This window comes from Panicum virgatum, chromosome 2N, assembly GCF_016808335.1.
Source record: "Panicum virgatum strain AP13 chromosome 2N, P.virgatum_v5, whole genome shotgun sequence".
In the NCBI taxonomy this organism is placed as follows: Eukaryota; Viridiplantae; Streptophyta; class Magnoliopsida; order Poales; family Poaceae; genus Panicum; species Panicum virgatum.
The window spans coordinates 18,664,111-18,670,637 of record NC_053146.1 but is presented as its reverse complement, the minus strand read 5'-3'; the positions used below and the strand labels follow the sequence as shown (position 1 = coordinate 18,670,637).

At 50.3% G+C, this 6,527-nt stretch overlaps 1 long non-coding RNA gene across 1 annotated transcript; it reads left to right on the top strand.

Annotated features, from left to right (window-relative positions):
* Positions 1-4,196: 4,196 nt before the first annotated feature.
* LOC120658760 lies at positions 4,197-6,111 on the top strand. The gene is made up of 3 exons (XR_005668833.1): positions 4,197-4,536; positions 5,219-5,281; positions 5,824-6,111. It is a non-coding gene; the product is annotated as an uncharacterized LOC120658760 (long non-coding RNA).
* The last annotated feature ends 416 nt before the right edge of the window (positions 6,112-6,527 follow it).

Here is a 6,527-nt window from a genome sequence, read left to right as displayed (position 1 = left end):
TATCGCACGCTGGTAGGTGGCACCATCATTCCTCAACTCGAAAGACATGGTCCTGTAGGCATATGCCCCATAAGGGGTGATGAAGGTCGTCTTGATTTGGTCTTCTTCTTTCAAGGCAATCTGATGATACCCCGAGTAGCAGTCGAGGAAGGATAACATGACACATTCTGCTGTAGAGTCGATTGCTTGGTCAATACGTGGTAGCCTGAAAGGATCCTTTGGGCAGTGCTTGTTTAGATCGGTGTAGTCGACACACATCCTCCACTCGTTTTTATTTTTCTACTGGACGAGTACAGGGTTAGCCAACCATTCAGGATGATAGACTTCCTTGATGAACCCTGCTGCGAGTAGTTTCACCAATTCTTTCTTGATGGCTTCTCGCTTGTCCGGTGAGAAACGCCGCAACCGTTGCTTTTTTGGTGTAGCTTCAGGGTCGACCTTCAAGGCATGCTCGATCAACTCCTTGGGCACCCTTGGCATATCTGCTGGTTTCCACGCGAATACGTCTCGGTTGGCCCTAAGGAAGTTGACGAGCTCGAGTTCCTATTTGCCGCCCAGTCCTGCTCCGATGATGGCGGTTTTGGAGTCGTCTCCCTCTTGTAGCTGGATGGTCTTGGTTCCCACGTCACCAGTTGGTTTAACAGATGATTGGCTTGGCCTCTTGGAAGGTATCGACTCCTTGAGTGAGAGTTCCTTGGCAGCGGCAAGTATTTCGCTGACGGAGCTGGGGACCCTAATTGTAGTAGCATGATCTATGGCTTCTTTGTCGCACTCGAAGGACTTGAGGAGGTCTCCACGTAATGAAAGTACTCCTGTGTTGCTTGGCATCTTGAGGAGCAAGTACACATAATGTGGTACTGCCATGAACTTGGCTAGTGCTGGTCTTCCCAGGATAGCATGATAGGAAGTTTTGAAGTCAGCTACTTCGAATTTGATGTACTCTATTCGGAAGTTCTGTTCTGTACCGAATGTGACCGGAAGAGTAATCGAGCCTTGCTTGGAGTGAGTAGACTCATATAGTTGAGGCCCATCTTTGCTAATGTGCTTGCGAAGATTAAGTTGAGCTCACTTCCGCCGTCGATGAGTACTTGGGTGAGCTTGGAGCCTTGGACGACTGGGTCGAGTACTAGCGGGAACTCTCCAGGTTCAGAGAAGCTGGTCCATTGATCTTCCCTAGAGAAGGTAATGGGGACCTCGCTGTATTTTAGTGGCCTCTGAATTGCTGGCTCTACTGAAAGGATCTCTCTGAGTAGGAGTTTTTGAGCTCGCTTGGAGAAGCTGGGATCACCGCCAAATATGATGTTGACGATGTTCTGTTGCTGTTGGAAACCATCAGGTTCTTTCTTGTCGTCTTCATCATCTTTGTTCTATTTTTTCTGAGGAGCATCCGCAGATGCCGACTGGAAGGATTTGCGCAGGATCGTGCACCCGCACATCGAGTGGTTGCTCTTGGGGTGGATTGGACATCTCTTGTTGTGAAGAATCTTGTCGAACTGGTCCTGCGGTTTGTCGCCCTTCTTACCATGCGGGGTGCAATCCATGGTGCCGACAGTGTCGACAGGTTTGCGCTTGCGCGCAGGATCCCGCTGGTTGCTAGGTCCTCCATGGTCGTTGTGGCGCTTCCCATTGTTGTCATTGTTATGGCGTGGGAAGCAACTGCGTTCTTGCTCTTCTTCGTCCGCCCAGCGCTGCATCATGTCTTGTAGCTCCACTACCGTTTTGGGGTGGTTACGCTCGAAGTCACAGTACAGAGACTGAACGGTGATGCCGCTTTGGAAGTAGTCAATGATGTCATCATTGGCGACGTTGGGGATGGTGGCTCTTGTGTCGAAGAAGCACATGACGTAGGATCTGATTGACTCGCCTTGCTCCTACTTGCACATGGACAGGGCATGACGGGTGGCTACTCGATGTAGCAACTCTTGGAAGTTGTCGACGAAGGGCCTTCTTGAGGTCCTCCCACGAGTGTATGGACTCGCGCGTCAAGCTTTCGAGCCACATGAGGGGTGCGGGCTCCAGGGCCATCAGGAAGTAGAGGACCTTGGTGTTCGTGTTCCCCCTGCAACACTAACAGCTGTCGAGTATAAACATAACCATTGAGCAGGGTCTTGCTTACTGTCGTACTTTTGGATGTTCGTAGGCTTGAAATCTTTTGGGTACTCGATGTTGTCGAAAACTCTGCTCAGGGCTTGGAAGTGATTAGAGTTGTCCGCAAGCTGTTATCTGCGTCTACATTGATGATGTCTCATGCGTCCATGATGGAATCGGCTACTTCTTCCCTGTTGTGCCCGCGGTTGTTGTTGCGATTTGGTTGAGGCCCAGGGGCTTGGTTTGCCGGTGGTTGGCCACCCCTGGGGCGATGGCTGCTTGCGGCTTCTTGATCCTCTTGATTTCTTTGATTTTGCTGCTCCGGCTATTGTTGACGTGATGGCCTCCAGGAGTACGGCTTGCCTAAGGTATGATTGTTGCTGTGGCCCTTGACCGTGTACCATGAAGCGAGGACAACGGGTTTTGTCTCTCGAGTTATTCAACAGCATTCTTGGTGAGATTTATGACTCGTTCCATCTCCGAGTTTTGAGGCATTTGCATGAGTCGCAGGGTTACTTCTGTCATCGCGGCGATTGGTGTTCTGAAGACAGGGTCCGCGACTTTGTTGAATTCATTGTTGAGGTTGCGCAGAGGAAGACGAGCACATTCGGCAGCTTGAACCCTGTGCTCCCCTTTACGTTGATTTCTTGCCCAAAGAGCTGTGCGAGTAGCTTCATCTTCATCTTGTGGAGCGTCTTGGGTCAGATTATCTGCTGAAATCTGATCCAAGGCTTCGTTTGGATCATGCTGACTAGCTTCAGGTTGTTGGATGATCAGTGGAACCAAACGTTCGGGGGAGAAGCTTTCCAAGTCTGAGTCGTAATTAGCTAGAATAGTTTCTCCAGACCCAATTTCCCTCTCGGTTGCGAGGGGAGTACTGTGTTGGAACGGAAGATCGTCAATGCTGGCAACCTCCCGAAGGTTGTCGAGTAGTTCTGCGAGGGTATGGCTTCGGCAAGACTTGAGTTGAATCTTTGCCAGCGCATTGGTGACGAAATCCAGGCTGTCTTGAGATGACTCAACTGGATCTGGGTATACGTCGAAAACGGGTGCCTCCCGGCTAGTGGTGACTGAGTGGTTTTCAACACAGAGGAGATGATCCAAGCTATTTTCATAGATGGATCTGATCATCTCCATCCTATAAGGGACAGATTGAATTATGCTATGTCCACCAACATTTGCGCCCCCCGCTGAGATGGCTTAGCGGTACTGCACCAAACAATGTGTACCCCAAATCTCCCCACTGTAAAAATCAAAGGCTCAAAATACGCTAGAACTCAATCCAACGGACGTGAATCCTCTGCTTCAACGCATTGAAGCGATGAGCCGCCGACCGCGCGCGCCCGCCCTCTGCCGCGCGCCGGGTTCGAAACCCACCAAAAAAATTCGCCGCGGCCACAGACGCCGTAATCCCGCGCGACGGCCTCCGCCTCCGCTGCTGGGTCAGACGCAGCCGCGCCGGCCGACTCTAACCCTAGCCCCCTCCTGTCCTCCTCGAGCCCCGGCTCCCCGCCGCTGCCTCCTCTCCTGCTCCCTGCCGCCACTGCCGAAAGGGGTGGGGGAAGGGCGCATCCGGCGGCCAGCGTCCGCGCGCCCTCCATGGCAGGCGTGGGCGGCCACCCCGCCGCGCGCCCTCCGCGGCAGCCGTGGGGGGTGTCGTGCCGCTTGCCCTCCGACGTGCGCCGTGTGCCCTCCGCGGCCGGGGTGGGCGACCGGCGTGCCGCTTGCCCTCCAGCGCGCGCCGTGGGCTGGGCGCCCTCCGCGGCAGGCATGGGCGGGCGCCGTGCCGCGCGGCCTCTAGCATGCTCCGTCCAGCGTGCACCCTCAGCAGCCGGCCTGGCGGGCGGCGAGCGGCGAGCGGCTAGCGGCCTCGGCGTCCAGCGTGCGGTCGGATGGGAGGTGGAGGCGGAGCTTGATTTGGAGGCTGCGGAGCTCGATTCGGCAGCGGCGGCGCTCGATTTGGAGGCGGCGGAGGTCGATTTGGATGCGGTTGAGGTCGATCCGGTAGCGGCCTCAACAACTGGCCAAATCCCGCCGCCGCGCAGCCGGCCGAGGCAAGGCCCTTCGCGGGCGCACCACCCCTATGTTTCTCCAACACCCACGCCACCAACGCCCGCCGCTGCCGCGGTCTGCCCAACGCCCGCCGCCGCCTCTGTCTCCAGAAGCACCCGCGGCCCGGAGAATGCCCGCCAACCGCCGCCGTGTGGGTCGCTCCTTGCCTCATGGGTTGGTCTGGAGGTCCAACGACGGGGAGGCCCATCGCGGAACGAGGCGGGGACATGCCCGCCTGAGCGCGGGGGACGGGTGCGTCCGTTTCTGATGTCGTGGATGAACTGAGCGCCGGCGTGGTGGTGGACTGGGGCACTGCGCCAAGTGCGAGGAGCGCCTTGGAAGAAGCACACCATGATGGGTTCACCACGACACCATTTCTCCATGCTCCAATAGAAGGTGCGGGTGTTTCCTGATCTGATTTGGTTTGGGTGCCGCGGCATTCTCGATGTGAAAGCGGCACCCGAATAGACGGCGGCAGAGAGGCTCGCTCGTCGTTAGGGGCACATGGCACTTATATTTTTTATCCCAACCAAATTTACCGTCATATGCAACTGAAGAGGCCTTGCGAGTCTGGTACCCTGATTGATTCAAAAGATAAGCTATTTAAGTTGATCACTAATGAGGTTGCATTGAGTTTATCGTTTCATGCTTGTTCCCTGCTAATTGATGATAACTTGTTTTACATTCATCGTGCATTTATTCTCTGATAGGCCAGTTGGCAAAAGAATCAATTTTATTTGTATTCAGTTTAGATGATAACATGTGATGCCTACTTAGAGCATAGAGCCGGTTACAAATTTACTTAGTCATTTGAAGTAGCTAAAGCTTATGTACTCATATGTGAGTTAGGCATTTTTCTTTAATGATTCATTTGCTAAATACATTAAATGGCAGCAATGGTAATTGCAAGGTAATATTAATATTCCAAAATTGGAAAAATTTACACTCAAACCTTTGCACATGCATGATAAGTTCAGAGTTGTCTTTGGTTATAATCTACCTTCCAATTTTGAATTCATGTGTTTCTTTGACAGTTTACATTGCTTCTTATATATAAATATAAATGCTTTCTTTATAGTTTGGACTCATGGCGGAGCTGTGCGGCTAGATGATTGGATCTGATTGATGCAGTTGAGTCCAGGTAATGTATATATATTTTTTGTGTCATGTCCAGAGAAGTAGTTTGTTTCAGAAACTGATTGAACGATGTTAGGTATTTGTTCTCCCTTCTGTCCTTGCTATTTATTCTCTTTGCTAAGCTGCTTGACCTTTTTCAAAGGTTGCCAAGAAGTGAGTAGATCTTGCTGTTTGACCTTTTCTCTATTTGATTTTATGAGGTGCATAATTTTGAATGTGAAACTAGCTGCCATAATAATGTTAGAAGTTGTCTTTGCTAATGGGTGGGTTCAAGATAACTATATTGTTAGAAATTTATCTAAGCTATTAGGGATAGGTAATTCTTTATTACAACTATCTTACCGTTATTTCTTTCAAGCAAACTAAATTATGCTAGGTCAGTTTTCTTTTTTCAGATTGTACTGCACCAACTTGAATGGTGCCGAGGATTAATTTGTTTTTGCTGCATTTGCAGTGTCATCTATTGCAAGACTCATTATGTGTATTTCCATGAACTTCTTCCAAGATTTCAAATGGATTCATATTTCGCTCTTATCCTTTGCATAGGTATTGCATCCCATTGCTGATTCTATCACTATCAACAAAACGATCTGGATCCGGTGCTTTTTGTGACACGTCATGCTTGCAGGTACAACTTATGTACATCTTATGCATATACAATTTAGATGTATCTTTATGTTTAGTTCTGAGATGAACCACTTCTTCTTGGTATGTAGTGAGAATGAGCGAGGTAGCACATGTTTTATATCAGTTCATACAGCACAGTGCAATGTATTTTCTAGATATGCATAAATAAGGTGTCACCCATAGTGTTAGCATGGGCAAGCTACTATCAACATATCTTTTGAGAAAAAAAACTACATGTTACATCTTTTGTGTGAAACATATATTTTTCATTTTGAACTATTGATTATGTGTTGTTTTGTGTATGTTTAAAATTTTTCCGTGGCGTTAGCACGGGCACCTTACTAGTGTTTGTAAGCAGATGATGAATTGCGCAAACCGAAGACGGGTTGAGCAAGAGGAGTTCCAACCCGAGTAGGTTTCGGTTTGAGTTTGATCTAAGTCCGAGTGGAACTCGAGTTGTATTCGAGTTTCGCCTCGATCTCCTTGGCGAGGTCGGGAAGCAACATGATGACGCGATCGTCAGATCCGGTGAGTTTGTTGGAGTCTTCCGATGTGATGATCTTCAGTGCGGGTGAATTGGTTAGGTGGCTGTCGAAGCTGCCTGTTGACGGCTGTTAAGTCCA